Source organism: Salmo salar, chromosome 16 (assembly GCF_965601325.2).
Source record: "Salmo salar chromosome 16, fSalSal1, whole genome shotgun sequence".
In the NCBI taxonomy this organism is placed as follows: Eukaryota; Metazoa; Chordata; class Actinopteri; order Salmoniformes; family Salmonidae; genus Salmo; species Salmo salar.
In genome coordinates this window covers 12,119,897-12,130,123 of record NC_138306.1, presented here as the reverse complement: position 1 = coordinate 12,130,123, position 10,227 = coordinate 12,119,897, and the positions used below count along the sequence as shown (strand labels likewise).

General features: G+C 42.6%; 1 long non-coding RNA gene across 1 annotated transcript; it reads left to right on the top strand.

Moving 5' to 3' along the window:
• Window positions 1-279: 279 nt before the first annotated feature.
• On the top strand, window positions 280-2,422 carry LOC145861078 (uncharacterized). Its single transcript, XR_014380841.1, has 3 exons — window positions 280-368; window positions 778-849; window positions 1,380-2,422. It is a non-coding gene; the product is annotated as an uncharacterized LOC145861078 (long non-coding RNA).
• The last annotated feature ends 7,805 nt before the right edge of the window (window positions 2,423-10,227 follow it).

Sequence of the window (10,227 nt, the reverse complement as noted above, 5' to 3'; positions counted from 1 at the left end):
TCCCCTTTGTTGTGTGCCGAGCAATCTTGTCATTCTTTTAAGTCTCAACCATTCTTTTTGAAACTTGTCTTCCTTTACAAAGGCACTGCAGAGGCTAAGAAGACGCATGGAAACTCTAAAAGAAACATAATTCAACTTGTAGGCCAGATTTGAAAAGGAAATAATAAATCCCGAAGCTCAGGTTCGTCAGTTGTTTAGAATGAGGATACTGGGGATGGTTGAATCATATTCAATTGCCTAATTTGCACATGGCTAATTTCATTTTATTGTATCCTTAGATGTCAGACACCGAGGCTGCCAGTACCTCTGGGTCGATAGTCCATGTGTTGGATGATGCACTGCCGTTGATCAGAACAGACAGCGTATACGTAAGTTAGTGTCATTCAACACCAGCACATACTGTAAGTTCTTGTGAATCAGCTTTGTAAATCAAAGACAGGCAAGTCTGCACTTTCATCCCATATTCATTGTATTATTAGAAAATGTAAAGTAGAGGAGCACAGAGCCATAACTAATCAAAATGTACCAGTGTCCAAATACTTTGATATCTATCTAGTTATCCAAGATACTTTTTTTCTGCAATACAGTTGACCAAAGCTATGCTTGGATACAAGACTGATGACTCAATAACCAGTATTGACAACAGTGAAGATGGTTGTGTCCCAGGGCCATCAGAGGAAGGCAATTTCTATGAAGAAAATCTGACCTGTATGCCTATACCTTACATACACATGGACCTATTCTTAATTACAATGTCCTTTTTGACATGTTTTCCAGGAGAGATGTCAGCGATTCGGGCTAAACAGCCAATGACCAAGGGAAAGCTGGGACAAATGAGAGGCTCACACGGTAAGCATGTTTCCTGCTGCCTTCAGTCAGTGCATTTTCACTCTGTAGTGTCAATTTATGGCCGTACTGTGCTGGTCCAGATCAATACTGTCTTTATCAGTTAGTGTATTTCCAACCATGCCAGCACAGAACGGTTCAGTTTGGATTGGACACAAGTCAAGATGTTAGATCTGGAACTAGTGTGTCAGGATAGATGATAACACAGAAGGATTACAACGCTTTACATTGTTTTTCTTGAGGGAGGGAACTTGATTTAATAGGTATTGCTTTTATTAGAATATTACATTGCAAACAGGTTGTTGGGCTTAGATTCCATACAGATTGAGTCTGCCTTGATGTCAGCATTTCACATTCTCCTCTCACATCCTTATCTATGTAGTTATTTAGTTGGGATTGTTAGTTTAATCTCAACACACTCTCTGCAGATACAGCTGTAACCTTGTAGAGTTAATACAGAGAGATGTTCAAGTACTGTATTGTAGTCAACCTTTTTTTAATGTAGTCATTCATAATGCCATCTCTTTCCAAAGGTGTAACGATCGTCAAAAGGAGTAGACCAAGGTGCAGCGTGGTACGTGTTCATCTTGAATTTATTTTAATTTAGAACACTTCAACAAAAGAACAAACAATGACAAACGACCATCACGTCTTGCAGGCTATAACGAGCAGTACAAAAATAAGATCCCACAACTACAGGTGGGGAAAGGCTGCCTAAGTATGGCTCCCAATCAGAGACAACGATAGACAGCTGCCTCTGATTAGGAACCATACTCTGCTCAACACAAAGAAATAGACACCATAGAATGCCCACCCCACACCTTGACCTAACCACATAGAGAATCAAACCGTCTCTCTCAGGTCAGGGTGTGACAAAAGGTGCCAAAGGAACAAAAGGTATTGGTCGACAATAGAGGTGGATGCCCTTGAAGATTCCTTGATGAATTTTATCCGAATGGGAAAAACAAGACTGAGAAATGCATTGCTGCTTCTCCCCAAGCGCTAGTAAACAGGGACTGGAGAGCAGTAAAGTTCTATGTACACAACAGAATAGTTGCAGATCAGAGAAAATAAGTGTATGAGATGCTTCTGGCTATCTTGGTGTACTTCTGAGGATTTAATGGGACTTAAACTCATCAGTAGATGACGAATGTCCTCTATCTCACTGTTACGATCGTCAAAAGGAGTGGATCAAAACGCAGCGTGTTGAGTGCTCATATTTATTACTATAATGAAACACTTAAACAAATAAACAAAAACGAAAGCAAACAGTTCCGTCAGGCCACAGACAACTAAACGGAAAACAACTACCCACAAAAACCCAGGTGGGAAAAGGCTGCCTAAGTATGGCTCCCAATCAGAGACAATGATAGACAGCTGCCTCTGATTGGAAACCATACCCGGCCAAAACATAGAAATAAAACACATAGAATGCCCACCCCATATCACACCCTGACCTAACTAAACAGAGAAAAATGGCTCTCTCAGGTCAGGGCCTGACACTCACTGTCCAGGGGAAGTTTTTCCAGGTGGGTGGTTCACTTTTGGAGTGACTAAGGTCTCAAGAATACAAAGCCTGCTGACTTTGAATGTTACAGAAAATAAAGAAAAAAAATTCTAAACTATTAATCTGTTACTTGGATATATTGAATCCATTACTGAAATGGTTGTTCCAGTTTAAATACTTTACAGAAGAACTACACTACAGCCGTTGAGTTGCCATCCGTGTTGCATCATTGTGGCATTCTACATGAATATTTTCAGTCTTAAAATAGAATGAATGCGTCAAATATCGAGAATTTAAACTTATTAATTATTTTACGCTTCCATTAGATACAATGTAGGCAGTTGGATAGCTTTTATAGATTTCATAGGAGGCATTCTCTCCATGGATGATGGCAATGCATTGCAATGCATTGAGTGGCTGCTGCCAACATACAGACTCAATCTCTCGCCACTTTAATAATTCGATGTAATAAATGTATCACTAGTCACTTAAAAAATGCCACTTTATATAATGTTTACATACCCTACATTACTCATCTCATATGTATATACTATACTCTATACCATCTACTGCATCTTGCCTATGCCGTTCGGCCATCGTTCATCCTTATATTTATATGTGCATATTGTTAATTATTCCTTTACACTTGTGTGTGTATAAGGTAGTTGTCGTGAAATTGTTAGATTACTTGTTAGATATTACTGCATGGTCGGAACTAGAAGATTACAAGCATTTTGCTACACTCGCATATACATCTGCTAACCATGTGTATATGTGACCAATACGATTTGATTTGCAATGTACGGTTTCAAGAAGTTGGTAAAATTACAAGTGAACTTTTTTCAAGGAGTCAGAAACTTTACGTGATTAACTCAATAGATTTTTTTTCTTTCTCATGAGTGTAATTTCTGTGCTTCTATGATGTCTGGAAAGCATGGTCCTCAAAAGGTATGTATTTGTGAGGAGTCCTAAATTGGTTACAGTGTTTGTGCGTGTGTGGTTAGTTAGGTTTGAAGCTTCTCTAACCTGCTCTGTGTTGTTGGCCTCTGGAAACACCTTCACTTCTATTAGTCCGGTCAGCACTTACCTCTTCTGCTTGGGCAACAAATCAACAAATCCAATGAAGAAATAAACATTCTACTAAAATTGTATACTTCATAGCTCACAAGAAACCAACAACACACACCACTGATCATTTTCAACTGCAATAAAACTTTATAGAAACAGAATTCTTTGGAACATGCTGATGATAAATTAACATTTGCCTAACTAGAATAACAAGTGGATTAATATTAATCTCTAATTGATACTGATAGACATATTCTATCATCACACCAGCGTACTAGATACTCTGGATACTCCCAAGGGGTTGAAGCAGTCCATCTTCAGGAAGGGAACACTCTTCGAGAAGCTACACACCCCAGGGATGAAAGTACTTTGACAGCTTGTGGCTCCTGTTGGGTCTCATAGGAAAAGTCTGTTCCAACAGTACTTCCGACAGTAGCTGCTGCTGCTCATGCACAACAGCCTGGATCGGTGGGCGCTGGATCATTTCTGTCACCTGCCCTTTGTGCTTTGGGGTTGAAAGGGCAGTGGAGGAACTAGGATGGAAGGTAGAGCAGACACTGGGATGATGCTGGCTGATCCTCTCTGGTCCATGGGAGGCCATGAGGGCTCCCGAATGGCACACCGGTCTAAGGCACTGGTCCCATAGGGCGGCACAATTGGTCCAGTGTTGTCCGGGTTAAGGTTTGGCAGGGGTAGGCCGTCATTGTAAATAAGAATTTGTTCTTAACTAACTTGCCTATTTAAATAAAGTGACCCCCTACAACTGGCTTTGCTCCATCTCTTCAGAAAGAGACTCTTCATCCACCTCCAAGATCGAGGGCAGTGATGGAGAGACACACACTGGGAAGAAAGGCCCAGACTTAAAGTTTACGTCCCAGTGAATGGGCTTCACTCTCTTCCTGCGCCCTCGTTGGCTATTCTCCCGCTTGGCCTTGGCACGGGAGGCGGGCATGTGCCATCGCTTGATAGGAGGCTGTTCTGCCAGTGGGACCAAGGGGGTCAAGAGGATTTCAAAGGGGCACTTCTCGCTTTCCTGCACTGCTCTCCTACTGGTCAGTAAAGCGGAGTGGTCGGTGTGACCTGTGTGGCTGGGCGTAGGTCTGGGCAGGGGGTGACAGCCATCATCTCCGCCGACGTTAGCTGGGTGGCAGACTAAAGGTGGACCACAGAGGAACATCCTCTCAGTGCTACTGAAGTACAGGGACTCAGAGGGTAATATGCTTTGTTTGTCACCCAGTTGTTCTGGTAGCTGCTGGTCCAGCATAGCAGACCGGATCTGTAAGAGCTGGATCCTCTTCGACACACGCCGTGATCTGGCGTTGGCAGGCCGGGCTGGCACTGGGGAGGCAGGTGGGGCAGGCATTCGGCTGGAAGGAACCAGAGAATCAGATGGAGTAGGCACCAGAAGGTCAGGCACATGGCTGACCATTGGGGTATGCAATGGGATGGCCATCTGGGCAGATGAGGCAGACACTGCAATGGTTGGCAGCACAGGGAAAGAATTGGTGCTCTCCCTCCTACACATGGAGTTTATAAGCTCTAAGGTCTGGTTAGGGAACCTCAGAGTGCTGCCATCAGTATGTCTTGTTATCCTAGCTATCCCGGTCTTGGGTCGAGCCAGGCTCCTGCTGGCCTGGACCTCAGTCTGGAGGACATCCACAGGAGAACATGGCGGCTGCAAGAGGCTGCCGTCGGACAGAGACCGTCTGGCCTGAGCAGGAGGAGAGCAGGGAGTTTGGTCCTGGATGTTAGACCTCTGGAGAGGATGGGCCTGGATCCTGACCTCAGACTGGCTGCATGGAGTCCCAGATAAAGGAGCTACTGCCTTGACTGCAGTGGAACATACATTGGGCCTCCTAGGGATGCTTCCTGGTGTCTGTGGTCTGCTGGATTTAACCTCTGGCTCCTGCTTGTGGCTGGAGGTCAATGTGCTCCCTCCGGTTTTGGTTTTGACCGGACCCAGACGCTTGCTACCCATCTGTCCCTCCAGCTGTAGACGAGGCATGCTAGTCACCTTGAGGGTGTTTTTGATTTTTTGGACAGTGAGAGAGGTCACAGTGAGCATTGGGAGGCTGATGGGTGGAGTGGCCATTGGAAGCCTTCCCATGTCAGCCCTCTCTTTTGTTACATCCATCGTGTGGAAGTGGGATCGGCTATTCTTTCTCCCTGGTGGCATTGGCTGTAGGACAATATCACTGGCACTCCGGACACTGAGGATGTCTGTCAGGCTGTTCTCAGAACTGTTCTGACTGGTCTCTTGTGTCCTAGCCAACGGTGAGCTGGACTTCCCTCTGTCTTTCATGGCTGAGAGTCACGGTGGAGTAGCAAACAACAACAAAAAGCATGTTTGAGAATAAGGATATAGAATAAATTACATATATTTCAATAGAATTTGATCAAAGTTGTTATTATAAACTAGTGTTTTTCCACTTTCAAAGGACATTCCAATTCCTGCCAAAATGTTCATAAATTCATAAAAATGAAAGATTCACAGACTAAGGCCTACCTTCAATTTGGACTTCCAGATCATTTGCACACGTAGGATTTGACTATACAGTTTCAACAATATATTCTTGAAAACAGAAACACAAGACCACAAGACCTAGTTTGAAACAAAAACTTTTTTGTCACAAATCACAAAACATAACAGTTTTCTGACAGATATTTATCAAATAAAGTACTCATAAGATAAAAGTAATGTATTTGAGATTATTTCATTCAATTATAGGTCCTACCTCAGTTCAGGAAGAGCGTCAATGACCTGTCTATGGATTGTCTTATTTTAACAAAATAATGCTTCATTATGACATCATGTACATTATGACATAGCAGCCGTCCACATTATAAAAGTTTGTCAAAACCACTTGAATAGACATGAAATGTAAAATTAAAGACAATAGACCTAATTCAACAATTGAATAAAAAGAATAGTTTGACAGTAATTTTTCAGATTATTGGCTTTTATTTTCATTACAGTAGTGGTTTTGAATTTATTAAAATGAGAGTAGGCCTAGTGAGTTTCGTAGAACTCGATCGCTCTTTGAACATCTGTGTGGAACGTTCCCAGCTGACGCCACACAGACGCCTTTGAAAAACGTTCACAATTTTAGTTTCATATTCAATTCATCAGCATATATGCACGGCAAATAAATTCCCAGTACTCAAATAAATCTGAAAATCACAATTATCTATTTAGTATAGCTCATCTTAGAACGAGAAACGCTGTGGTGTCAATGTTTTTGATTATGTCCAAATAGGAACATAGCTACAGGTATTTTTACTTCTATATTATAATAGTAGTAGTTGTGTGTGTTTTGTTGTCGTGCATTCGTTTTGAGTCAACGCTAAACCCACAATTGTTTGGTCCCATTCGGTATTAGCACGGTCAGCCAATGGGGGAAGTGACATGCCTGATGCCTAAATTGATGTTGTCGACCAAACACATTTCAATATCATTTTTGAAATACAATAAATAGCCTGTTAATTTGTTGACAAAACATGTTAATAAATTAGATGTTGGCTTCGCGTCTCCAACTCAACCAAAAATAAAAGTTAAAGAATGGAATTAAGCCAGTGCCTTAGATTGAACTATCCAAGCAGTTAATATATCCTTTAAATGTTGATATTTGGTTGCGTTGTCCACTAAACACAATTCAATATTACTTTTGTAATACAGTAAATAGCCTAAAGTTATCTTACAAACTAATGTAACAATATTTATTCAACCTTAAAATAAGTAACAGATCCATGGCCACATTTTAAGGTTTCTGTAAGTATACATTTATTCGTATGTAACGTTAATCATATAAAGCGTACATGTTCAAGATAGCATGCGGGTTGTGGTAGGTTGTGGCGGATCTGTGGAGATATTCACAATTGCTGTAGTATATGTAGAATCTCGAACGGCATTGATCACTTGCACCATGTACTTTTAATGTAATCTCAACTTCAAACCAGGTAATTCTGTTCTGCTATTTGATGAAGCACAGTGTGCTTTCGTCACCAGGGTTGTGGGTGCGATTCCCACGGGTGACCAGTGTGACCGTATGCTAAATGACTAAAACGTAAATAACCAGTGGTGGGAAAACGACAAAACATTTTTTTTACAATATATTTATTGGCATTTCCTTTTTTATTTTTTTATTTAACAATCATCAAAATATGACACAGATAATGCCCAGTTATTCCTTCCACCTGCACAAAACACCATGCTACATGGGTGGACATCGTGCAAAACCCTTCCCTCCCCAACACAGGAACACCCCCCTCCCTCCCCTCTGCCGGTATTAGCTTCACTGATTAACAACAAAAAAAGAAACAGAATGACTTTCACATTCCATGCTAGAAAATAAATGATTCAACATAAAAACAAATAATAATACATTAATGAAGAAAGTAGTAATGATGCAGCTAAGGTGACGTCTCTAGAAACTGCTGAAAGTCCCCCAGACGTCAGTAAATTCAAAGGGTTTATTACGTAAATTGTATGTTATTCTTTCAGATGGAATATAGAAAGATAGTTATTTTAGCCACATCTGCTTGCTTGGCGGAGTGTCACACTTCCTGTCACAGGGGTCGTTGAATGGAGACCAAGGCGCAGCGTGTATAGTGCTCATTCTTTGATTTTTAATAAAAACACTTCAACAACAAAACAATAAAACGACCAACAGTCCCGTCAGGTACTCTAGACTAAACGGAAACAACTACCCACAAACCCCAAAGGAAAACAGGCTGCCTAAGTATGGCTTCCAATCAGAGACAACGATAGACAGCTGACTCTGATTGGAAACCATACCTGGCCACAACATAGAAAATGACAACATAGAATGAAACTCTAGACAATCCACATAGAAAACAGAAAACCCAAAACACATAGACAAAACACCCCCCTGTCACACCCTGACCAATCTACTAGGGATAAATTACCTCATACCAGGGTCAGGACGTGACAGGACCCCCCCCCCCCCCCCCCCAAAGGTGCAGACTCTGACTGCACCCAAACCAAAAAACCCAACAACAACAACCCCAAACAGAAAGGGAGGGCAGGGAGGGTGACAACAGTCTATGGCGGCTCATGTGCTCCACCCAGAACCCTCCTCTTCTCCCGATCCTCCAGCTTCGGAGGTAGCTCTGGCTCAGGGCGTAACCTTCATTCCGCCCGCAGATCCCTCCGCTTCTGTAACATAGGCCTATGGATCATGATTGGAGGAATCGGACTGTAGATCCTTACCGGAATCACTGTGCTGTAGACCACTGCTGGAGGTTCCGACCTCCAAGCCGCCGCTGGAGGCTCTGGGCTGCAGACCTCCGCTGAAGGCTCTGGGCTGCAGACCTCCGCTGAAGGCCCTGGGCTGCAGACCTCCGCTGAAGGCGTGACACTTCCATATAATAGCTGTGCATTTACTGGCTGCAATGACTGCCAATTTAATGAATCTGGTTTTGATACAAATATTAACTGGTAGAACAGAATCATCTCCAAGAAGAATAAGGGAAGGATCTAGTGCTACCGTCATATTAGTGACCTGTGATAAGATCTGAATAATGTCTTTCCAATAATTGCTTAGTTCAGGGCAGGACAAAAACATATGCATAAGTGTGCCCATGTAAGGGGTGCGTAACTGGTGGCAGTGAAGTCAGATGCAGGAGAGCAGAACGGAGCAGTTTAATTTTGAAAACCAACGGCATAAAGAAATAACCAACATGGGTACAAAACCCAACGCGCACCAGTAAACATGTGCACAAGCACTTACAACAAACAATTCCACACAAAGACATGGGGGGAACAGAGGGTTAAATACACAACATTTAATGAGGGAAATGAGAACCAGGTGTGTAGGAAAACCAGACAAATGAAAAGTGGATCGACGATGGCTAGAAGACCAGTGATGCCGAACTCCGCCCGAACAAGGAGAGGAACCGACTTCGGTGGAAGTTGTGACAGCCAGGGGCGGAAATCCCGGGGGGGACGGGGGGGACACGACCCTTCCCATCCTGGGAAAAATATGATTTGTCCCCCCCAATATATCACTGAAACATAACTATGTAATTTAAATAATATTAATAATACGCAATGAAAGCAATTGTGCTGATTATAGACACTTAATAGCACGTTTTTAAGTTTCAAAAGATTGCGACCCCCCCCCACCCTTTGCCTCACAATGGTTTGATCCACTGCCAGTTCCTTAGTTGGCAAGATAACAGAGGGGTCGTGTCTACTGTCTGAAAGGCACTCAATGAACGTAACTGACGTAAGGTTAATCCAGTCAATCGCGCACACACACTAGCTGAATATGCAGAGCTAGCGCGCAAATATTAACTATTAACCTGTTATGGCTAGGGGGCAGTATTTTCACGGCTGGATAAAAAACGTACTTGATTTAATCTGATTATTAGTCCTGCCCAGAAACTAGAATATGCATATAATTATTAGCTTTGGATAGAAAACACCCTAAAGTTTCTAAAACTGTTTGAATGGTGTCTGTGAGTATAACAGAACTCATTTGGCAGGCCAAAACGTGAGAAGATTCTGTACAGGAAGTACCCTGTCTGACCATTTCTTGAACTTCTTTGCCATCTCTATCCATTACAAAGGATCTCTGCTCTAACGTGACAGTTCCTACGGCTCACATGGTCTCTCAGAGCCCGGGAAAAAGCTGAATGACGTAATTCAAAGCCCTGGCTGAAACACACGAGCGCTTTTGCTAAGTGGTCTATCAGAGGACAAAGGGCTTAGGCTCGTGCACTGGCCGCCCCCATCTTTCTGTTTTTCCCTCTATTTGCCGAAACACAGAATCCCGGTCGGAATA